Here is a 25,513-nt window from a genome sequence, read left to right as displayed (position 1 = left end):
ATGCAAACGAGATAGAAAGGGTATCCAAGCTACCAGATGTATCGTAAATAGGATGACAATTAAATTAAATTATTAGACCCCATTCCCACACGGGTAACAAAAATCGTCCCTTGATATTTGTTATTTTACCAAACAACAAACAATGTCAAAGCAGAATTGAATATCGATGCCTAATTGCGTTATCAAATTACCAATTTATAATGTGGGTCGTGGGTGTACTGTATTTAAGCAAGATAACAAAGAGTTTTGATCAAAGATGACCATAAAATGTTCACCAAGCAGGCAAACCTTTTTTCATGCCTTTGTTTTATTTAAGGGAGTATAGGATTATCCTTTTTAGGGTTCCGTAGCCAAATGGCAAAAAACGGAACCCTTATAGATGCGTCATGTCTATCTGTCTGTCTGTCTCTCCGTCTGTCCGTCTGTATGTCACAGCCACTTTATTCCGAAACTATAAGAACTATACTGTTGAAACTTGGTAAGTAGATGTATTCTGTGAACCGCATTAAGATTTTCACACAAAAATAGAAAAAAAAATATTTTTTGGGGGTTCCCCATACTTAGAACTGAAACTCAAAAAATTTTTTTTCATCAAACCCATACGTGTGGGGTATCTTTCTTTGGATAGGTCTTCAAAAATGATATTGAGGTTTCTAATATCATTTTTTTCTAAACTGAATAGTTTGCGCGAGAGACACTTCCAAAATGGTAAAATGTGTGTCCCCCCCCCTGTAACTTCTAAAATAAGAGAATGATAAAACTAAAAAAAATATATGATGTACATTTCCATGCAAACTTCCACAGAAAATTGGTTTGAACAAGATCTAGTAAGTAGTTTTTTTTTAATACGTCATAAATCCCCTAAATACGAAACCCTTCATGGGCGAGTCCGACTCGCACTTGGCCGCTTTTTATTCGAATGCGGAAAAGGAAAAACAAGTGTTATTATTGGTACCAGTCAATCCTCACCTACCTGTATGTATGTAGGTAGGCACGGGACGTGTACAAATGTTTATTTGTTTAGACTTTGTGTATGTTTTACCTTAGCGTAGAAACTAACAAGACAGAAAGAGATTTTGGCGAAGAAGGATTAACCCATTGTTTGTTAATTTAGTCCTGATAACAACGGCTGATTTAGCCCTGATTTTTCACGGACTTCTAATTCTATTATAGACGTCGTTACAATACGTAAAATATATTATGGTCGGGTTACAATTTTTTGAGCTTTTTACATTTGCTTTGGCTCTGTAAAGTTAAGAAGCCCCAACAACAACATTATTTAGACACAAGTCGCAGTGCAACCTCACGCGGACTAATATAAATAATCGTAACTCCAGTAGGCCTAGCACATGATTGGCGCGACAGTATTTCGCGGCGAGATAGATTACCAGTCTTTTTCTAAGTATGTTAATTAAAAAGGAACGGGTAGGCGAGATACTGTCGCGCCAATCATGTGCTAGCCCAGAAGTATACATTAAAAGCAGGGATCGGAACCGGTTTTTTGCAAAAACTTAGAAATAACCATATTTTTCAAATTATTTTATACTCGAAATGTAGGACTCAGTTGTGTTTTTAGGTTACGACTTCGTATTATTAGATTGCCCAATTAGAAATGAAGTAATTAGCAAAGAACGAGAAAATACCGTTTCCGTTCCCATACAAAAAATACCGGTATCCGATCCCTGATTAAAAGTACCTGATTTCAAATAAAGTTTTAATTATTACAGTTTTTTTGTTCCTCCAACTAAAACATTTTTGCTCCTCATGTAACCCGCCACTCTCTACGTGTCAACCCGTCGACTGCCATTAAACATGGAACTGCATAAAGCTGGAAAGTTGGACAATTAAATTCTCAGCCGCGCTCGTTACGGCAAAGACACGGAGGTTATGAACCAGTCTGATTTACTGGACGTATGCGCAACGTAACTAAGTTTACGGTTCAACTTCGTCTGAACACATGAGTGGGTGCAATGTCGGTGAATTGTGATTGGATTTCATGATTGCTTGGTGATGCCTTGTTTTTCCAAAGAATTGAATGTGTGTTTTAAGTTTAATTTGATTGTAAGTTGTAAGACAATGATAGGGAAGTAAAAGTATATCCACGTCATTCCAAAAATTGATTTTATTAATACGATGGAATAATGAGTGATTTTAGGAATCTGCCGTCATTTTAAAGTAGTCGACATTAGCGAAATACACCTAATTGTAAATTACGCGAGGGCGCCATTGCATGGCTACTTTATGAATGAATTAATTTCATATGACTGTGTCCATGCAATTTTATTGCTCGCTTTTAGTGTGTACAGGTATAAAATACCTAAGCAGATATTACTTACCGACTCACTTACATTATAGTTGATTTTAAAGGACAATGATCATGAAAATTAAGGTATTTTGACTATTTTGTACATACTTCATAAATAGTCCGTGCCATGGTATTTTATTTCACTAAACTTAACATAATACGTATTCCTTATTCTATGAGAGGCTTGATACTCGTAAAATATAACCTCCATAAGTGATACCTTCACTAGAACTACCCACATTATTCTATAAATAGCCTCGGCCTCCGCTGATTCGCGGCACGTGATCAAACTGAGACATTGCTATTCTCTTTGCCGCTATATACCGGAATTTTATCATGTAATAGAATTCACTTTACTTTATTTTCATTTTTATAAGGTCTTTGTAGCTTGGCATGCTAGTTTTAATATTTCTAAGCACTATAATAGCAAAAGAGAAGATGCCTGAATTATTAAATTTTTCAAGGAAATGTTTTGCTATGGTATTTGCTATAAATGTTGGATAAGGTTTTGGCTTGGGTTCAATCAAACCCCGGCTCGTACCAATGAGTTTTTCGGAACTTATGTACGAAATATTCGATATTTATCAGTTGCTTTTCGGTGAAGGAAGACATCGTAAGGAAACCGGACTAATCCCAATAAGGCGTAGTTATATACCTATCATTTTATAATCTTACTGAGTAGTTTTACGGTAGCATAATTAAAGAAACTCAGAGTTCGCTTTGGCAACCTAATCTCAAGAATAAGTAAGGTTCCAACTAACTCATTTGTACTACGGGTCGAACCCACGACTTTTTAGGGTTCCGTACCTCGAACGGAAATACATTGGCCGTCTCAACCGCTCTTGACACAGCGTTGCACAATCATCCGTCAGAGATGCAGTGGCCATTGATGATGATGACCTCGAAAGGGAAAAAATTAACCCATAGGATCACTTGTGCGTCTGTCTGTCCGACCATTCCCCCCTCCCCCTTTATCTCCGAAACTACCGGGTTTAAAAGTCTGGGTGTTCGGAATGTATTGTCGTGGGCCCCATAATAAATACATTTCACGACTCTTCTGTTTCCGCACAGACTAACAATGTGGATTTTTGGTCAAAACCAATAAAGTAATACGACTCAAAGAAAAATTGTTAAACTAAATTAGCTTAATGTTAGTATGCCTCACGATAGCTAAATTCGAGTAAAGTTTTTGTTGTCAACAGTGAAGATATTTTAATTTATATTTCACTTGTGTATCGTTAACCAAATTATTCTGCAAGCTCCAGTATGCACGGTAAAAAGCGCTCAAGTTTTAAGTTATGATCCTAACGCGCAGTGCGACACTGCCTTAATCTTCTACTTTATGATTTTCTGCAGTACCTACGTTGGCTTTTCGCCGGCTGAGAATACGTTCGTGCCATATCCATTTTTGAGCAAAATCGTTTTTCAATGATTTCTAAAATAACAAAACATATGCTATAATTGACACTAATCGGTTTTTGGAAAAGCATATTTTTCAAAAATGTGCCATTTTACTCCGCATTTTACTATAGGATAATTACACTCTCTTAACAGAAAATTATCACAAAAGTGTAACATATCCAAAACTTTTGTGTCATATCATACATTGTACGTTTAACATTTACACATCTAGAACGGATATGGCAATAATAAAAGTACTTTTATTTCATGATTACCACTATATTCACAATATTTGTATACTTACTATACCTAAATAGTAAACATATGTGCCTAAATGTTAAATAAGTTCAATATTTCCTAAATGTAAAACATTTCGAGTATAGTATTGTATTGTATTTCCTAGTCTGGAGAAACTCGCTACTTGCTTGAGGTCAAAATTATGATACTAACGCGTCGTATGGCAGCGCTTTACTCATGTACTTTACGACTGCTGCAACACGGTGAATTGTAACAATTACGCCGCAATATTCAGTCTGCATCCTGTATGTCTTAATCTTGTCTACATTATATTCAATCTAATGGTTAGTTCTATGCACTTGCACGTACAGTCGCCATCAGATGTATTTGAGCGGCTAAGGTGCTGTAGTAATTGGGCGTTTTCTAAAATAAATATTGAAAACCCGATTCTCACGGATCCTGGTGTTTTTGGGTTCTTTCAACTCAGAATCACTAGCATATTCAATCCTGATAATAAAAAATAATGTCCCAAATATTTGTATGAAAATTGTACATTCCACTACGTCACGTCCATACAAGTGAAAAAAATTATCATAATAAAACGTGACGTGATGGAATGGACATTTTGGGACATCTTTTTTTAATGGAAGGGTGGAGAGTGCTGTCGATTCTGAGTAGAATGAGCCCAAGAATGTCCAGATTTGAAAGAATCAGGTTTTCGATATTTATTTTAGAAAAAGCCCAGTTACCTCTCTCTTTCCGAAATTACACTGATAACGATAAAAACATGCCAAATAATCACACTCTTAAAGCTACAGTACACTTCAAAATTACTTATTAAAACTAATACTGAAAACTATAATTGCATTTCAATTTAAGTACAGTAGTTTCATCAGACAGTAAAATATTCACTTCAATGAAGCCCGATGATATTCACTGAATTTTCTCACTGCTTTGTAGCCGTGCCTTTAAAAAGAACGTGATGCCGAATTTGTTTAAAAAAATTTACAAGGTTTTGATATTATTTTGATACATCTCTGAGTCTTGTCAGGCATCTCACGCACCTGACATCAATGAGTGCGTGGGAGATGCCTAATGGTTAGTTTTTTAGCATTAGAAATATAATACGCGATCTTGAAGTGTCGCTTTTAAAAATTACTTCGAAAGCAGAAGAACTTCCAGAATGGTATTTAATTGATAATTGTTACATATTTGCTGTGACTTATTTTTCAAAAGTGTTTTTCAATAAACAACACGACAAGATTGTTTACCTTATGTCTAATGCTAAAAAAATTAACTACTATGAGACGACTCTTGATAAGATTTTACGCTGATTGGTGCACGCTGACTCAAGGTCGTACAAAATAATATTAAAACCTTATCAAATTGTGAATGCCGAATCGGCCTTTCATGTTGACTAAAAACAGCTATAAACTTCAGCCTTATTTCGGCACTCGTGAATTTTTTTCAACTCTGCGTGGTTTTATTAGATGAGGCATAAATGGTAATCATATTTTCGCTTTTTTATTTCTTTCTCTCTTGGAAGGTTTATTTCAACGGTATGTGTTTGTTGCAGATAATTTTGGCGCTGTGGAAGGGACTTAATTGAAGAGCTTTTAATGTAAGTTGTATATTTTATACAATGATTAAGTTAAGGATCTATCTTTTCTATGTGTGTAGTAGTCTCAAATCGTTGATTAAAACCTCGGCTTTACCGTATAGAACCAAATAATCCTTTACCATAAAAATACTAAAAATTTTAAAACTTGTCAGGATGCTTTTGTTATATGTATAGTGGTTTCTAAGAAATTCAGGGCCCGATTCGGATTTTGAACTAGATATCTATTAGCTATCTATTAGACATCCAGATATGTCAGTGTCAAACAAGTGTCAAAAGTGACGTTTTTGTTTGAAAAAAACGTCACTTTTAACATTGTTTGACACTGACATATCCAATCCATATCGTTTCGATATCTAATATTTGACGTATCTTAAAGTTTGAATAAGGCTGTCTATTATAACATGATGGTGAAAAGTGGTCGATGGCAGCGGACTATCCAGTTTCTGGAAAACGCACTTCCTTTGACCACCCTTGATCTAAATGGGAGAAATAAAGCCTCGGACAGCGACAAAGTTTAATCAAATCCGACCTAAATTAAACCTTAAATCTTACTAGGGTAGATGTAATCATTAATACCTATCTTACTTATTTCCGTTGTAGTCTTTTCTGTAAATATACATCACAACACAACATCCTATTAACCTTTTTCTATAGAAACAAAACAATTTATTTCCCCCACCAATCCTTATCTATCCGCATAAAGGAACCAGGTACCGTAATGAAATGAATAATGGAAACGTAACCTCATATCGAATTTAGTCGCTATACTTACTTACTCAACCTCATATCTGCAACAATCATTTGATGGAAATGTCGCTTTTCTTTCATTCGGGATACGGGTGTTTTTGTCATCAAATGAGTGTTGCAGATACGAGGTTGAGTAAGTATAGCGGCGATTTAGTGATGCTCCTTGGGTATTGAATAAAAAATCGGGAGAGGCGTGTTGACGGTTCTTACTTTGTTATAGTAAACTGATATCAAATTTTGTTCTGTAGGGTGTATCTACATAAAATGTTTTAGCAATAACCAGTCACCATTTTTATCTATTTATGTTAGAGCCAGTTACAATTTTTGCTCACAAGATTTATACTTTTCATTTATAGTAGGTATTTACTAACGACCCGCCCCGGCTTTGCACGGGTTAACAAATTATACATAAACCTTACTCTATCTACTAAACAAAACCGCATCAAAATCCGTTGCGGAGTTATAAAGATCTAAGCATACATAGGGCAGACAGACAGCGGGAAGCGACTTTGTTTTATACTATGTAGTGATAGTGAAGAGCGGTGGTAGCCGAGTGGATGTAACGTCCGACTTTCAATCCGGAGGTGGCAGGTTCAAATCTTGGCTCGTACCAATGAGTTTTTCGGAACTTAATGTACACAATATCATTTGATATACTTGGTCAACCAGATCTTGACAGTAATAAAAGGCGGCAAATTTGAAAAATGTAGGCGCGAAGGGATATTGTCCCATAGAAAATTTGAATTTCGCGCCTTTTTTTACTGACAAGACTTGGTTGACCAGCTATACTCACCACTAGCTTTTTCGGTTCGGAAGGAAAACATCGTGAGGAAACCTGCATATAATCTGCGAAAAATTCAAAGGTGTATGTGAAGTTCCCAATCCGCATTGCGCTAGCGTGGGGACTATAGCCCAAGCCCTCTAGTTGAGAGGAGGCCTGTGCCCAGCAGACGTATAGAGACTGAAATTATTATTTATTTAAGTATGTACTCGTACTATTTAAGCGTATTATGATTATTTTAATTTTTGTATATTTTGAATGACAATTTTTTTTATCTTACCTTATCTTATCTTTAACTTACCGCTTTCAGCAGCATCTGCTAAGCTAAAATTGCCACAAAAATAAGTGGCGACTCAGGTCGTAAACCATCAGAATCATGCTATCTCTTTCGCACTGACACGGCCTTATGGAATGGGACTCGCAGCAGTTCGCTCTGGCGCTGCGGCAAGGTCTCTACGTCGTACTGAAGTTGATAACACAGCGTGTTCTAAAGCCTATACCTAATAGTCAAAGACTTGAAATGACTTAGACAATATTGAGAGATTTTCCAGGAGATCCATTAAACGTTCACCTTTCACATCAACATTAATAGAAAATATTCAAAGCGTGTTGGCTGTCAAGTCAAACAAGACTAAAAGTGATCTTGTCAAAATAAGATATTCACCTAACCACACAGATTACATACCCGCTAGATCAAGCACCTCATCATAACTTTATGTACCTACCTACCACGCTAGGCGCATTCATTGTAATAAAGAAAAGGGTTTTGGTGCTCACTCATGTAACGGCCAGTTTTGGTTGGAAATTGGGAAACAGCGTAAAATCTGGATTAATCATTTTTTGTCTATTTATTATGAATATTTTGTTCCTGAAATATGGATAGTTAATATGTTTTAGGAAAAGTTATTTATTATATAATAAGTCTTATAAAACGAAAACAAGGTAACTAAAATTAAAATAACTAATGCTAAAAATTAAAAATACCAATCAAAACTTTGTGCCCTTGGTAGGGTGCCCATCATGTTTTTGTTTTTACTTAAAATATAAACGTTTGGAGAAATTATATTTATCTATTTCAGTATGTACTTGTATCTAGTACAAGTACATACAAAGATATCACAGGAGTACTAAAGCAGGAGCGGAGAGAACACAGGTAAACGATTAGCTATTACTTTTTAATGCGGAGTCTAAAGCTGGTAGTCTATTCTCTTGCCTGAAGATCTGAAGGATTATAAATAAACCATGGAGCCTTAATATTTGATTTCGCCTTCGTATGCCTTTTTCACGTTTTCCGTGAAACCTGAATTCTCTGGAGATATGTTTAAATAAAGTTTTTTGAGGCGACAACCTTTCCCATTTGAACATCTCCCAGGTACTCCCAACTCCCAACATTTTAAATAAAAAATAATTTATGCTTCGGTACCTACCGATCTCACGATCATCCGACTTACACTGATGAAGAGGAATTCGCATTGTAATCGTGCTGGATAGTTGCTGACCCTCCTGTGCTTAGAAATATGTTATTTAACGAAGGTCGCTCAATAGTTTATATGTAACTGGGTAGTTTATAGACCTGATTATTTATTCAATGAGTGTTCAAAATTTTAGAGCAGCTCAATACAAAATTTAACTGCTGATGAATTTTTAATTGTAAGCAATTCTGGCTGATCAAATACATTTTTCTATAGAAATAATAATGATAAATTTGTTTTATTATCACACCCGTATTTTTGAACAGGAAACTCCGTAATGTAATGTCACCGTTGTCCTAGAAACGAGCCTGATAAGCGGAAGCTGTCGCGTAAATGACGAAGCATTATTATGATTGTCCATTCACTGGGCATCGCAAAAAGTCTACAATGACTGTGCGAAATGACGCGATTCTGGTAAATGTCCGGGAGGGTATTAACGTACTTACCTAATGTGGCTGGAGTTAACTAACGTGTGAGCTAGTATGTTAATATAATACGTTGAAATAAATGTGCCAGCATTAAAATGTTGAACTTTTGTTAAACAAATAAGTATTATAGTTGGTCAAACCAATTTGTCAGTAAATAAGAACAAAAAAAAACTATACTTACTCATCCATTTCTCTTGGGTGCTAGTACTAGTGTAAGACAAAGACATTATGATTCTCTCTGTCTATGTTTGAAATGAGACAGTCCTTTGACAAACTATATATCAGTATTACGAAAAATAAACTTAACAGATGTAGGTACGACAACAAATATTAGTAATGTTGATTTGAACATGATAATTTGGACCTAAATACTTCCTTCGCTGCCATGTTTTTCTCTTGTCCTACAAATGACGCGTTGTTTTGAACGCCAAATGTTGACCGAAGCAAATGTCTAATAAACATGGTAATCTTTTAAAGTTGGTCCAACTGTTCGTTGGCTCTCAAACTTTATACATTTCGTTACCATTTATTACGATTTATGTGACTGCATGAATCAGACTGAAAACAGGAGTTTGTTTTGAAATGGAAACGAATTCTCTGTGACATTGTTTTGTAACTGGTGGTGGATAAATATTACTTTAATTATTTCAGTTAATATATGTATGTTGAAATCAGTAGAAATTTAATTATTAAGTACTTAAACATGATTATATGAGACCATTAATTATATGATATATTCAGGAATTCTCAATAATACTAAATTCCGAGAATTAGGCATAATTTAATTATCAGAGTCTGTTTTCGGAAGTACCCGACAAACGGATGTAATTCGGGATTATCCAAACACACTGGAATATAGCAACAAAATTAATACCTATCAACAAAACCGCCTTACCTAGTTTCCTGTTTATTATGATTATACTCGTATAATATTATTACTACATCCAATTTGTTCTGTCATGGGCATTCCTGTCAGAACTAGATTATTTATGTTTTTTTTCTACAAGACAAGATCCGTATGGAATAAGCAAATGGTTTGTTACCGATTACTTTCGCTACTTTTTTTTATCACTTTTTACAGTCACCTTGGAACAAATTTGTACTTTCCTCATTGCTTCTATAAATATGCCCACGAAGCCTATTAAAAAGCGGCCAAGTGCGAGTCGGACTCGCCCATGGAGGGTTCCGTATTTAGGGGATTTATGGCGTATTAAAAAAAACTACTTACTTACTTGATCTCGTTCAAATCAATTTTCGGTGAAAGTTTGCATGGAAATGTACATCATATTTTTTTTAGTTTTATCATTCTCTTATTTTAGAAGTTACAGGGGGGTAATGTCCCACACACATTTTACCACTTTGGAAGTGTCTCTCGCGCAAACTATTCAGTTTAGAACATTGTTGAAGACCTATCCATAGATACCCCACACGTATGGGTTTGATGAAAAAATGTTTTTTGAGTTTCAGTTCTAAGTATGGGGAACCCCCCAAAAAAAATTTTTTTTTCTATTTTTGTGTGAAAATCTTAATGCGGTTCACAGAATACATCTACTTACCAAGTTTCAACAGTATAGGTTTTATAGTTTCGGAAATAAGTGGCTGTGACATACGGACGGACGGACAGACAGACAGACAGACATGACGAATCCATAAGGGTTCCGTTTTTTGCCTTCTGGCTACGGAACCCTAAAAAGTGAGAGCACAGAAACAAGCAACATTCGGTTTTGCCTGTAAAGGTCGGCACGGTCTTGATTTATCGCGAGGTAACAAAACCTTAACATGATTTATAGCAGTGCTTGTTAAGGAACGATTACGTCCTTGACTTAGCGGCAAATTTATCGCTGACTGACGGTAATACGTTAAACATTGCTGACTTGCGGAATTTCTTGATAAATAATCTGATACATTCTCTTGGAAAAATTGTGGCGTATGGCTGTCTGGATTTGATGTATTGTTAGAAGTGTTAGAAAACTGACGTCTGCCAAGTTCGTGGTGAGACTGAAGGGAACTGAAAGTTGTTCCAGCGAAAGATAATAATGCTTTACTGGGCTTGCCTCAGCAAGCAAAAGTGTGACAATACACACATTGTCATAAAAGTATGACAGTGTGATTAAATGAAAATAGTATCACTTGAAGACGAATCCGCCTGATAAAAAGCGGAAGTGCGAGTCGGACTCTCCCAAGAAGGGTTCCGTATTTAGGGGATTTATGACGTATTAAAAAAAAAACTACTTACTCGATCTCGTTCAAACTAATTTTCGGTGGAAGTTTGCATGGTAATGTACATCATATATATTTTAGTTTTATCATTCTCTTATTTTAGAAGTTACACATTTTACCACTTTGGAAGTGTCTCTCGCGCAAACTATTCAGTTTAGAAAAAAAATGATATTAGAAACCTCAATATCAATTTTGAAGACCTATCCATAGATACCCCACACGTATAGGTTTGATGAAAAAAAAATTGAGTTTCAGTTCTACCTAAGTATGGGGAACCCCCAAAATTTATTGTTTTTTTTTTCTATTTTTGTGTGAAAATCTGAATGCGGTTCACAGAATACATCTACTTACCAAGTTTCAACAGTATAGTTCTTATAGTTTCGGAAAAAAGTGGCTGTGACATACGGACGGACGGACAGACAGACAGACAGACAGACATGACGAATCCATGAGGGTTCCGTTTTTTTCCATTCGGCTATGGAACCCTAAAAACAGTTTGAATTTTCATATAATTTGACGCATTTAGGAATGTATTACATTTGCCACGGTAGTTCACAAAGAACCCATTTTCCGGCGTGTTACGACCCAGAAGTAAAAAGTATCCATAGGCTATGTTAATTGTTAACCACCAAGCGGGCTGTTGGATTGTACTACCAACGTGATAATGATAAGAAAGTACCCTCACGTCAAGACAAATAAAAAACAGTTCCATTGTTCAAATTCAATTTTGTTAGAAAGACCCTTTTACGTAATTTAAGATTCAAAATTTAAACGAAATTTTCAGCTCCCTCACCAGCCAATTGAAATTAAACAGGAAGTTATTAAAAGATTTCAAGGAAAAAACATCAGAAAATGGCGGATTATTAAACAGGGCAGGCAAGAGGTAGGCGGAGGCGTGCCGGGAATGTCCCTATTATTAGAAAATTGGTTACAGGGGTCTATTCTTAAGATTTAGGGCAAGCTTCCTTTATGCGGATAGTGATTAGCAGTGATCGGGGATTTCTATGCCACTTGGGGTGAATGACCTCAATCATTATGCTAGTATGGATATGCCGCGGGTTTCCGGGATTCGTGTGCGATATAGGAGAGTGTTTTGGCATGTTACTGTTAATCAATTAATCATGTATTGCATAAATTATTAATATTAATAATTGAAAATTAGAAATTGAAAAATTGAAAACTTAATAATTTTTTGAATAATATTTTTTCTTTAAATCATAACCAACACTGTTTTTTCACAGTCCTTTATTTTATAAACGAATTACCAACACCGAAATAGCGTTTACTTTTCGAACAGTTTTGTTCCTATCGCGGGCCAAGTGGCGTATCCATATTACCATTTCGACTTGATATCCCGCGGTGTGGCATAGAAATCCCCGATCACTGGTGATTAGTGACAATTAAGAGCCAACAGGAGCTAAGATTTAAATATTTTAGATAAATATACCCGTCTCGCTAACGGAAGCGGCTCCTAAAACTAGTGCGATAAGGACAAGGCGAAAAATCCTGCGTAAAAATCTCAAAAATCGAGGTTTCGTACTCGACTGTTTCCTCCTCCAAAACTTAACCAATCATAACCAAATTTGGAAATCTAAATGATAATGACATTATCTGTGTCGGACCGTTTTGCTTTTTTGACTAATTGACATCAGTTTTGAATAGCACGCCTCTCATTGCGGCATAGTCAATTAGGCCATTTTGGCCATTTTTGAAGGGCTCTAGCGCCTTAAAAAACAAAAATATCAAAAAAAGCAAAACGGTCCGACACAGATATTGACAATATTAATCTGTGTTGAAAAAATCATTGCTCTAGCTTCAAAACCCACGGAGTAAACAGTCGAGTACGTTTGTATGGAGAAATGACCACTCCTGTTGGCTCTTAAATGTTGAGGAAAATGTAACGTTACAAATGGAGTAGGGTAATTCGCCAGTAACTGGCCACCCTAAACTAGAAATGAATTATATTAACCTATAAACAGAATACATTTTAGTATAAGGTTTCAATAACTGGGCGGCCTTCAATAACTAGGCACCTTATACTAAAATGAATACTGTTTATAGGTGAATACAATTAATTTTTAGCTTAGGGTGGCCAGTTACTGGCAAATTACCCTAGATCGTCAAAAGTAAAGTATCTGTCTTTAAACTTTGTGTATAAAAATGTCTTGCAAAATGTAAACAGTTCTCAAGGCCTGATATATAAGACAGAGTCTTAGGCCTGATTCGAAGTTTGAGATACGTCAAAAATTTGCTAATGATACGATACGGATCGGATATGTCAGTTTCAAAAGTGACATTTTTGTTTGAAGGTCTGTCACTTTTGACACTGACATATCCGATCCAAATGGCGTATCTAAAGTTTGAATCCGCGGCCGTCAGTTATTTTTTATCAAAATTATATGTCCTCTTATGCATTGTGTGTGACCCGTGAAGGTAACCGTTGCCAATATTTTCCAATTTAGTGTTAAAGTTTACGATACATACCAATCAGTAATAAGTATTTTACAGTACATATCTATAGCCATAGGTAGGTACTATAAGGTCAGGTGGGGTAAGTGAAACATACTTTACTTGTTGTTACTTATAAAACGATTTTACTCAGTTATAAAGCATATTTTCGTTTTTTAATTAAGTGTTTCATAATGGTATAATATTAAGCTTAACGTACCCTTTCATCTAAATTTCCACATGCACTGTATAAAGCTGAAATTACCAAGTAAACCACATAGACCCAATTAGTTTCTCTTTCCCTTGTTTTGGGGTAAGAGAAACTGTTTTTATTACTTGCCAATCTTTAGCGATAGCAGAATATCTCGTGGAACAACATTTTAAGGATAATTATCTTAGTCCAAAATATTACTTACTGCATTGATATAGGATCTAGTTTCCCTACCAGAGTTGACATTACCAAAATGGGGCAAGTGAAACATATAGGTCACAATCAGTCGTTGACAACCGTTGGTAGTGTTTTTTATAAATAAATAGTTGAAGTCCTTATTTAGAAATATATTACGAGAAATAACGATTTATTTTGCAAATCAGGGTAAAGATAAATAATTAACGCAATTATTTTTGTGAAAATACACCTGTATTACGTTTTTATCATTAGGTTATTATAGTAAGTACTTACGTAGTTACTTTAATCGTCATCTTACGGAGAGTAATTGGTATGCAACATGTAATTTTTTTTAAACATTCTGAATTCATACTTGCATACTTAATGGGAAATAAGTTTTATTTTAAATACTTTATAGGTTTTATGTCGATATCAAATACTAATATCAAAATAACGGTACATTATTGAATGTTATATGTATCAAAAGACATTTTGAAAATTATTTGTCCGGGTATAAACCCGGGTGCTGGTGACACACTGTATATTTTAAACCTAATTATAAAAATAAAACGATAATTAATATTATACAAAGAGACGTTTTCCTAAAACATCTGCTAAAAATATCCTGGGACTTCATGGCACATCTAAAAATATCCATAAGCTCAAAAATATTGAATCTCTTTAAATTAATGTTGCTACCATTATAATTTCTAAATTATTACGATTTGATTATAACAGATTTAAAATTTATTATAATTTTTTACAGGCAATGAAAATGTTTGTTACATCTGATACAGGGAAAGTGGGACATATGTTTCTCTTGACCCGGTATTACTAGACCCACTTCCCCTACTTGATATATCATAGGTTATATTTTTTCCACTATCAATAAAACTACAAATCAACGGTATTTCAATAAAATAACGCCAAGGAAACGGAACACTAACTATAACCTTGCACTTACCTTTAAAATCAGCTCCTAAGCACTTTTATTTATTATATTTACAGCAGCAGGAATATTTGTTCGACAACTCGATGTTAGACGGGCAGCTGACTGATTTTTTTGGCATACCCTCCTTTCTCACATATGTGATCTACCCTCATATTTTTCAGAAAAAATGTATAGCCTATAAGTACTATCTTACCGACTGGGTAACATCACGCTACAATGTTTAGTTTTTGATTTCTGACGTATAGGTTCACTTATCCCGTAGACCCAGTTACCCCACCTGACCTTACATTAATTTTCCATTGAAAAGACAACTTTTTGAAAGGCGGCTAACAACATAGTTATAACAAAGCCTTTCTCCAGAGGCTTACCTGCCCAAAACCTAGACAAGCCCTTAGGCCCCAATCAAGACCCGAAGTGCCCCGAATAAACACGAACTGTTCCGAGCCATAAACCTTAATCAACATTTCGTAACTTGCCGGCTAAAATCCTATTATGCAAATATGTCAAAGCTTGTATCGATTCCGCTCGATATTGGCGTCTGATTCGCAAACAAATGCCTTCTGTTTTTAAAACGAGGGCGCGGGTAATCTCGAAAACGACCGAAATTACTTTGCGATGACAGTGAAAATGTTCAGTTACGGCGGTACATTGGATACTTAATTTTAATTTAATAATTGTGTAATAGTAGTTTATGTGACTGCTACATAATGAAAGGCATTAAAATAGGAGTGTGGGTTTAAGAAACGAACGTAGTGAGTTTCTTAATAGGATCTCACGAGTCGAGTGTTTTAATGCCTAATCTTATACCTTTAAACGAGTAATTCTTGTATATTTATTTATTTTGAGGATCTCGGAAACGGCTCTAACGATTTCGATGAAATTTGGTAAGTATATGGGTGTTTTTGGGGGCGAAAAGTCGATCTAGCTAGGTCTTATCTCTGGAAAAACGCGCATTTTTGAGTTTTAATATGTTTTCCGAGCAAAGCTCGGTCTCCCAGATATTTAAATTATTATTATGCAAAAAACTTGTACAGCAGCAAAAAAAATATATACAGCAGCATTCATGCAATAAAGCAGCAGAAACAATAAAAATAAAATCGTAAACCGCACTCATTTTTTGTCACAATTATATTTAATATCTAAACTGGAAAGAACTATAAGGAGTAGGTAAATTGACCGAATTGACCGTGACGTCTTATTATAAATAAATAAATAATAAATAAATATTATAGGACATTTTTACACAAATTGACTAAGCCCCACGGTAAGCTCAAGAAGGCTTGTGTTGTGGGTACTCAGACAACGATAGATATAATATACAAATTCTTAAATACATAGAAAACAACCATGACTCAGGAACAAATATCTGTGCTCATCACACAAATAAATGCCCTTACTGGGATTCGAACCCAGGACCGCGGCTTCACAGGCAGGGTCACTACCCGCTAGGCCAGACCGGTCGTCAAATTGTATTGTGACATATAGGTAGATTTTACTATTTAAATTTTTTTTTTTTTTTTTTTTTTAATGATAAGGAACATTTATTGCAAAAACTTAAATATAAATACAAACTAAAAATATAAAAAATAAATACTTACTAAAACCCGTCCCGGGCTGTCCCTGACGCAAAGGTGCCCATCACGCTCGCTGCGTTGCCGCGTTGTATTGCGATGGACAGCCTTTGCATCAGGAAGAACCCGGAGCGGGGGTCAAGGCCCCTTTCACTCAGGCGACGACCCAGCTCGCGGAGGAAGGTCTTACCCTCCGCGCACCAGCAACCTGAGGTCTCCACGGCGAGGGGAACGAACAGATACCCGCTCAGCGCCGAGTATTTATCTTTTTTAAGGGACGCCGCGTGCTCAGCAGCCGCTCCTGCAGACCGCATTGTGCGGCTAATATGCGAGGCGGCAAAAGTGCTGACGCACGTGGCGTCCCATAGCAAGCACTTACCCTTTTCCCACGGCACCAGGGTCAAGCCGTCAGGCCTTTTGCCGTCCGAACGGCTGAGGCCTGGCGGCTCAAGCATGCAGGGGATATTAGCTGCCACTAAGGCTCTCCTAACGATGTCGTTAAGAGCATGGTGCCGTGGGAACCTCCCAGCGCAACGACAGCAGCTCAAGGCATGGTGGCCGTTGCTCTCCACAGAGGAGCCGCAGATGCATTGGTGGGGTTGGAATACATCACAACCTAGGCGGAGAGCAACGGCCACACGCAACGAACCGTTGTCTAGTAAGGTGCCTAGGTTTGGGGAGGGAAGAGCGTGTAGCCAAGCTCCAGATTCAGGCCTGGAGGCAGCGATTAGCCTGGCTCTGTCAGAACCAGCAGCGGTATGAATAAGACTATCGAGTAGCCCCTTTACCACGACGTCGTCCCACAAACGCTGGCGGTAAGGTTTTTCGGGTACCGGCGCATCAGAGTTAAGAGCCTTCCAAGTCGACAGAGCATCAGCGGCATAGGGTATTGTGACCTTGACACCATCTAAAGATAACATATTAGTGACAAGGTCCACAACCCCAGCCGCCGACGCAAGAAAAGCCGGAAGGCTCACATCTCGTGAGCGCCGGATACCCAGTCCGCCGTTTCGTATAGGTAAAGAGGCCTGGTCCCACTGGTCCGAGTTGAGGGATACATTTAAAAGACACTCTGCAGATTCTTTGAGTGCCAGGTCGAAGGAGTCCATGTGTGTGGGGTGTAGCCAAGTAGGCGCTGTGCGTAAGAAGTAGGTGATCTTGGGAACGGCAAAGCAGGATCTTAGCAACGTCAGAGCTACATGTGCCGAGAGATTTCTAAGCCTTTCTCTTGCTAACAAGAGAAGTTGTTCTCGTGTCTCAAAAGCTCCAGGAACAGCATCGGAAAATATAGGGGAACCCAAGAGGTGAAAGTTTTGGCTGGATAGTTCTTTGAGACCAGGTAGTAGGGTACTAAATGAAGGTAATGAGGAAAGAGAATTAGCGCTGCAGGGGAAGAATTCACATTTGTTGGTATTGACTTCGAGTCCCAGATTACGAAGCAGTGGGAGGAGTGTGACCAAGTCTTGGTATACTTCTTCGGGCTTACCACCGAGAGTGCCATCATCTAGATACCAAACGTTTAGCGGAGATTGAGGACCGGATATTGCTTTTTGGATGGCGAGGCTAAAGATCAGGGGGCCAAGTGGATCCCCCTGCTGAGCCCCCACCTGAGACTGGATGAGGGACTCATTGAAGAAAAGTTTGGACGGAGATGAGTAAACTTGGTGAAGAAAAGGGTACAGTATTGGTATTTTCTCTCTAACTTCGGATAAAAGTACATCCCGCTCTACAGAATTAAACGCATTTTTTAAATCTATCTTAATGATAACGGAGTCTGCGTTTTTAGGGTCGAGAACGAATGCTCGAGTGGCGTGAATAGCAGCCTCACAGCCAAGTTTCGTGCCAAAACCTAATTGGTAAGGCTGTAAGTAAGACGCCATTTCGTCACGCACAGCTCGACAACCTAACTTAGCAGTTAGGCGGCGGAATACACTGCCAACAGCGATAGGCCTTAAGCCACCATCTTTTTTTGATAGCGCGCACAGCGACGCACCGTAAATATATGGAGAAACTGCTGGATTTAGCTGACCACTGAGTAGGAAATTGCAGAGTTTGGTTAAATATTCAAGCAACCGAGGCCCGTTCTCGCCGGCAGAGCTGGAAGTGAGCTCTTTCAGGTGTGAAGGACGGATGCCATCCAGGCCGGCAGCAGAGCTATTGTTGAACGAGCCTAGCGCCTTTGAGACTTCTTCCAGCTTGACAGAGAGAGCGGGGCAGGAACTGTCTGGTTCAGGTGGGAAAGTCAACGGTCGAGATGGGGCTGGGTGCTTGGAAATTAGTGTGGCAAGGGTTTCAGGATTGGGCGGCGCTATTCCATCATCCGACATAAGAACCCGTACTGCCCCTCTGAGGTCACCTTCGTAAACTTTGGACTCTATAGCTCTAAGAATCGAGGGTGGTCTCAAAGCGGCCGGCTCAGCTTCCACAAAAAGAGAATCGATTACCCCAGAAGATACGATGTTCCGCTTAACTTTGGTTGTTAAGTTTCCTGCGCTGGTTGATTCAGGCGCCTTTAGAGCAGAGTAGGCAAATGAAAGCAGAGCAAACCAATCTGGTGTGCCGTTGTTCTTAACACATTGGTCGATTGCCTCGCACAATTTGCCTGCCGCCAAGTTGCGAGCCCCCTTAGGTATGTGACGCAACACACGCACAGATTGTTTTAGGGTGGCAAGGTCATCTAGGTCTAGACTACTATTGTTACCTGAGTGGGCTTGTAGCTGCTGCTGTGGCTGCACTGTAAGTGTAGGAGGAAGGGCGATGGGACGGGTTCTATGCTTGCGGGTTATATGTACCTTCAGCCCATGATCGGTGAAGGTACGCGAAGAATTAGGGCAGTGGGGGCACTGCGAGTGGGTCGTAGCCTGCATACGTAACAAACTTAACAAATAAACTTAAATAAAAAGTGCAAAGTCTTAAACTAATTAGAATAGAATATTAAATAAATTAACACAGCGACTTACAAACATAAACATTAGACTAGTATAAAAACCCGTCGTACAAAATCGAACCAGGAACTATCGAGGATATAACGTTGGGGTCCTTATGTTACACAAGCGTACGGCAAAAAGTATTATTAGAAGCACATACCTACTTAGCTTTCGCATCTAAACACTGATTAAACTATGAAAAGACACAGATAAATATGAAAAAAGTAAACAAAAACAGTTATGTTAAATGTTGATGACAGTTACATTTCAAAAACTTCGTCAATGCGCATGTTGTACTTGGGTGTCGTCTAGGCGACGACCAATAAAACGAGGATACGTGACGTCTCGCACCTGCGCGATGTGTGTGGCAATGCCTGAGGTGGATGAAGGCGTTCTGACACTCCTGTCAGCAAGCGCTGCCAAGAGGATTTTCACAGATTGTGCCGGGAGGGGAGCCCTCTGTACGCTGCCCACACTTGCTGAACCTCACAGCGACCGCTAGTTTATTTTGAACTAATTTAAGAGGCCTGAATGTTTATATTGCCGTAGTTATGAATTTATTAAAGAAGACACGACAGTTGTGCTTGTTGCTACGATAATTAAAACATATAATTATTTATACCCGAGTCTATCGTAAATTTATTTAGTTACCTTAATTTTTTTACTATTTAGTCACAAATTAGTATTTTAATTTCCTTTTGGTCTATATAGTTATTTATAAAGAGCAAAGCACAGTCTAATATTAAAGTTTTTGCAACAATACAAACAGTTTTCAGACCTCGACGCCAAATAAAGTTTAGGAACAAGATGTGTGGTATTACGCATCCCGTATTAATTCACAGCTGTCACATTCTATAACGCCGTATGTGCCTAAGGTACTCGTATAGAGATACGACTATTTGGTTTGGCACTGCCCTTTAGCCGTTGGCACTAAGCCATTTTCTCGGGTCATTTGTCTAACCCCAGTGCTTGGTCTATTACCCTTTACATTTTATTCTGAGCATACTCATAAAGCGTATGCGTTAGGTTAGACCAACAAAAATATCGAAAGAAATGTACTACTGCAGTTTAGTACGGCTACCATCAGTTTGTCACTGACATAAACGCCATCGAGAACGTAATTTACTTTCTATACATATCGCTTGTACTGACATAGTAGTGCAAATGAGATGTATAGAAAGTAAATTACGTTCTCGATAGTGTAAATGTCAGTTTTGACACTGTCAGTGACTCATGGTACGGGCTAAGATTTTGTTTTAGAAAATCTGCGTTGTAGAAGACTCTCTAATATGTTTATTATATTCGTATTTATTTCTGGATAATTAACAATGTAGTACATCTCGCTCGCTTGCCAATGTACGCGAATTTAGAGCCGCCATAAAAGAAAAAATCACCAACTGTCACGATGACACTTCATATATTTTGCGCGCGCCGTAACGCATCTGTCGCATAGTTATTAAAAATTAAGTTTTATCGAGTAATTACTAGTTTTTCCCATGCAGTTATACCTAAAAGGTCTATATACAGTGCAATGTGTACATGGAAAATGAAATTTGTAAATATCGCAACGTAAGTACCACGGACTGTGGTAAGTACATTGTACAGCCTTGTACATCTTTACGGACAGCATTTGTCAGCTAGTAAACAAAATTAGTTTTCATTTTCTAAATTCTTGCAGCTAGAAGGTGCTAAGAGTGCTCCCGTGGGGAAACTTGGACTTCTGATAAAAGTCATGTACTTAACCTCACTTTATTATAGAGTACCTATACAAAGTTTTTATACATTCTCGTGTGACGAGTTTGTCTATGTCCGTGGGACATTGTTCGAGGTGTTGGCTTAAAGATATTTACATACTTAACCTCACTTTATTATAGAGTACCTATACAAAGTTTTTATACATTCTCGTGTGACGAGCTTGTCTATGTCCGTGGGACATTGTTGGAGGTGTTGACTTAAAGATATTCACATATCGCGTAGCGACATTTTGTGCTTCGTTCTATAGAGAACATAGACTAGGTCCGTGGGACATTGTTTGAAATGTTGGCTTGAAAATATCCACATGTTGCGTGGCAACATTGTGCTTTGTTCGTGGAACGAAGGTCAGATCTTTTTCAACTCACTTTGACTATATTATAATGCTTATTGCATAGCAAGGAGCCCTTCGTCCGTGGGACGAGCACGAGTATCACTATTCAATAATAAAATGGATTAAATGTGATGAAACACCTCATCCGTGGGATGATAATTTGTGAATGGGAAAAGTTTTTTATTTCAATAATATAAATACGTACATACAAAACTTAAGAACTAAAACCTGTTCTGAGCCATGCCGGGTCCAAAGGCCCCAATCACACTTGCAGCGTTACATTTGTGAATTGTTTTGTATTACCTAATAATTTCTTATAATGACATTAGCACTTGAAATTCAGTGCATGAATTTCGTCACACTCATGGATGTGATCCTGTATCATTTACAAGCATATTCTGATATAGATGATATTCTGTCATTAGCAAGCCCGCTAGCGGCATTAAACACCTGTATGCTAATTAAGCATCTACTTACTGTTTACAAATAATAACAATATTCTGGATGCTGTTGGAATAATGCCTCTGGATTAATGTATATGCTAAGCATTTATAATATATGCTGAACCCTTTTAAGGCTTAAGAATGGCCTACCATTTTTATTATTTCTTTGCTAATCAAAACTTCTGTAACCTGCACTAATACAATAAAATAAATAAGTGCCGTGGCAGTGTACAGCACACACATACTAGTGTACAAAAGAATGCTATTTAACAGCCTTTATAAGGACTAGATCCAAACCACTGCCTTATTGTGAAGGTCATATCCTGGGGTTAATGGCTTATACTTTTTTCACTCTTACAAGTTTACTATAGCTTGAGCGTGTTTCATAATAATATATCATATTGTGTGAATATGGATAACTTGTTCCCTTTTCAGGCAGTTTGGTAAATTGCCATACAAGTTTACTAAAAAATTCTAATATCATAACATCATAACATAACCCTTCAAGGGCTACTAATTTATTTTAGCCAAAATGTCACAATTATAGTGTGAACAAAATTATGAAATGTCCCCGGATAGCTCAGTCAGTTGAGTATGGGAATTTTAAGTTCTTGAAGCCCAATTGCCTTCGGTGAAAATGTTCAAAAGATATATAAAGATATTATATACTGAATTAAGTGAGTTTATTATTACTTTCAAATGTAAGATAATGAGAAGTATGTTGTATAAAATACAAGACTGTAGGTGAACAAGGATACAATACCGAAACTATACCTACATATGAAATCTTAATCAGTCAGCCATTGGATGGATATTTAATATCAATTAAATTATAGCCCAACGCTTCAAACTCATTTATTTATCAAACTTTCAGACCTTTATAAGCCAGTGGTAACATTTATTTATTTTTTGGAACCCTTTTACAAAATGATAGGGTTCAGTTTAGCACAAATTCATGCCCATTAAATGGCAGACTTGAATACATTTGTGATAAGAAAGAGAAATGGTTAGGTTGGTATGTAATATAATATAAGTAGGTAGGTAGGTAGAGCTATATTACATTTCCCAACTTTTGAACAGTAGTGTAGTAACAAATCTCTATAGCAGAATCCTTGACTTTTTAAAACAGTAACGGTGTTAGCCAAATTAAGCCCAAAACATAAAATGAAGATAATATAATTACTTACGTATTTATTTATATTTGTGTTAGAATGTTTGATACCTCTTGGTACTGTAAATTTACTTTGAACGGTTGGGGGGCTAATGATAATGGGTCAGGTCCATCGGAGACAATTATCAATAGTAGAGCTGAAATGAAAGAAGGATTGGATTCCGAAAGTAAAATTATGCTTTATGCCCATTTTATGCCATAATGAGCAATAGATATTTTTCTTTTATCTCTAATGATCTAATTAATCAATTATAAATGTATAAATAATCAGTAGTGAATTGAAACAATTTCAAAAGTATAATAAAATGTACAACAGATCATTTTGTTGCATTTATATGCTTTTCTTTATACTCTCTGTACGAATATGATCGGAAAGATCCAACAGAAAGTGGATAGATAGTTACACCTCTCAGCAGTCTTACGACTGTTCAAGCTGATCTATGAAGATATTTTTGGGCACTTAACAGAGCATTATAGACAAACTGTCGATCCATAATAACTCATGACTATGTTATATAAATAGTCATTTTCTGTTTTTCTTAGTACCTATTTAGAATTCTCGAGGTGTATGCATATGTACAACATACGAAGTACGAACATATGTCACTTACAAGTGATTTGCGGTTTTTATTATGGGATAATACACGAAACGTCACAGACCGATCCACATACATATGTGTGGTTTTATAATTCACACAGTCCCTAAATAAATGTTTTACATTATTTTACCTAATTACATGTTGTTTTGGTTTAAACTGCTTATTTTGTTAGATTCTGTAGTGGTGAGAAATACTAGAACAAATAATTGAAAGAATGTTACCCAACAGGATCATCTTTTTATATAAGTACCTCTAGATATTTATAATAAGTACTTAAATAAAATATTCCCTATGCCCATGTCCAGCAGTGGACGTCCTCTGGCTGATAGGATGATGATGATGAGGAAATAAATTATTAAAATATAATACAAAGTGAAACTTGTTGTAGCTAGGAAAGCAATTTATCGTATTTTAAGTGTAGGCTATATAATTGGTAATACCCCGTTTAGCATAATTAGCAAGTAAGCAAGTGAATACTTACTTAGCTTAGTTAAGTACTTAACAATATTTTAAATAAGGGTACTTAATCCCTTCTAACGTAAACTATCTGGTGTTAAGTCACCATGTAGTAACAAATTTACTATATTTAGTTTAAACAGCTCCAAACATGTCTCAAGATTCTCCAAACGGGGAAAGAAGAGTTTATTCGGATTAGAATATGGACATGCAATCAATTACGCTTAATTGCATGCATGAGAAGCAATGCGAGTATATTTAAGGGTGTATGACACGAATAATAAATCAACTTGAGAATTTGAAACTAAGATTACAGGGTTAGTTACTTCATGTTTCAACAAATAGCTAGTACATTTATTTTTATGTTTACTTAGAATAGCAAAACTCTTTGAAGACCTTAGCTAAGAAAAATTAATAGTGTCAAGATTTTACTTACTGGGTGATGCCCAGAACCTATGACTATTGACACAATTTTAATAAAATGAAATTATGTATTTATTGGAATAAACGAATACAATATAAGAGAAAAATATGGCATCATAATGTCTTAAAACCTTGTCTTACGTATCTTAGACAAGTAACAAGAAAGTACAAGGTATTTTAGTAGCCATTCACATGTCTTCTTTCTTTTATGGAGGCTTTATATTTATATATCATACATTACTTAGATGCTATTTAGTACTAAAAGAGGGGGTAATAATATTTCTATATTTTCTTTACATATGACAATTATCATGTCTCACATTGGATAAGGTAAAGATCATAAGGGCAGGTCTCACCAGTGAATTTAATGTTTTAATATAATAGAGGGATGCTTCAGATAACTAGTTTGCTACTTTTGTTAGATACTTATTTATTAGATATATTTACATGTTCAAAATTTTGTATACAGTAAATCTTTGATTCTCAAAGTATTTACCTATTAAAATAGCAGACTCTAATTTTATTGTTGATAATTCCCATGTCATAGGAAGGAGAATTTTTATTTTAACATTGATCTACTTTAAGATGTCTCATAGCAACTTATGTTTAGTTTACCTTTGATGATATATAGAGATAGGTATCCATTATAGATATATAGATATATAGATATATATGTATATTCTTACCAAAAAGACAAGTGCTTGTTTTTGGGTAGATTTTTGAGATATTTGGTTTTTACAAATTATTTAATTCTCTTCTCTAAACATCTACATTGTTAATTATCCAGAAATAAATACGAATATAATTATAGGATTAAACGAACTTACCTGAAGTGAA

At 36.6% G+C, this 25,513-nt stretch overlaps 2 long non-coding RNA genes across 2 annotated transcripts in view; one reads left to right on the top strand and one right to left on the bottom strand.

The window, feature by feature from the left end:
- Positions 1 to 25,513, top strand: part of LOC134657022 (uncharacterized) — a 285,577-nt gene that overhangs the window by 233,995 nt on the left and 26,069 nt on the right. The window contains exon 2 of the long non-coding RNA XR_010097577.1: positions 11,316 to 11,466. This is a non-coding gene — a long non-coding RNA (uncharacterized LOC134657022). The remainder of the gene's footprint in view (positions 1 to 11,315; positions 11,467 to 25,513) is intronic.
- Positions 1 to 25,513, bottom strand: part of LOC134657027 (uncharacterized) — a 168,713-nt gene that overhangs the window by 127,390 nt on the left and 15,810 nt on the right. The gene's annotated exons all lie outside the window — the stretch shown is intronic.

This window comes from Cydia amplana, chromosome 19 (genome assembly GCF_948474715.1).
Source record: "Cydia amplana chromosome 19, ilCydAmpl1.1, whole genome shotgun sequence".
Classification (NCBI taxonomy): Eukaryota; Metazoa; Arthropoda; class Insecta; order Lepidoptera; family Tortricidae; genus Cydia; species Cydia amplana.
The sequence above is the reverse complement of the archived record's forward strand: the minus strand, read 5'-3'. Positions and strand labels throughout refer to the sequence as shown.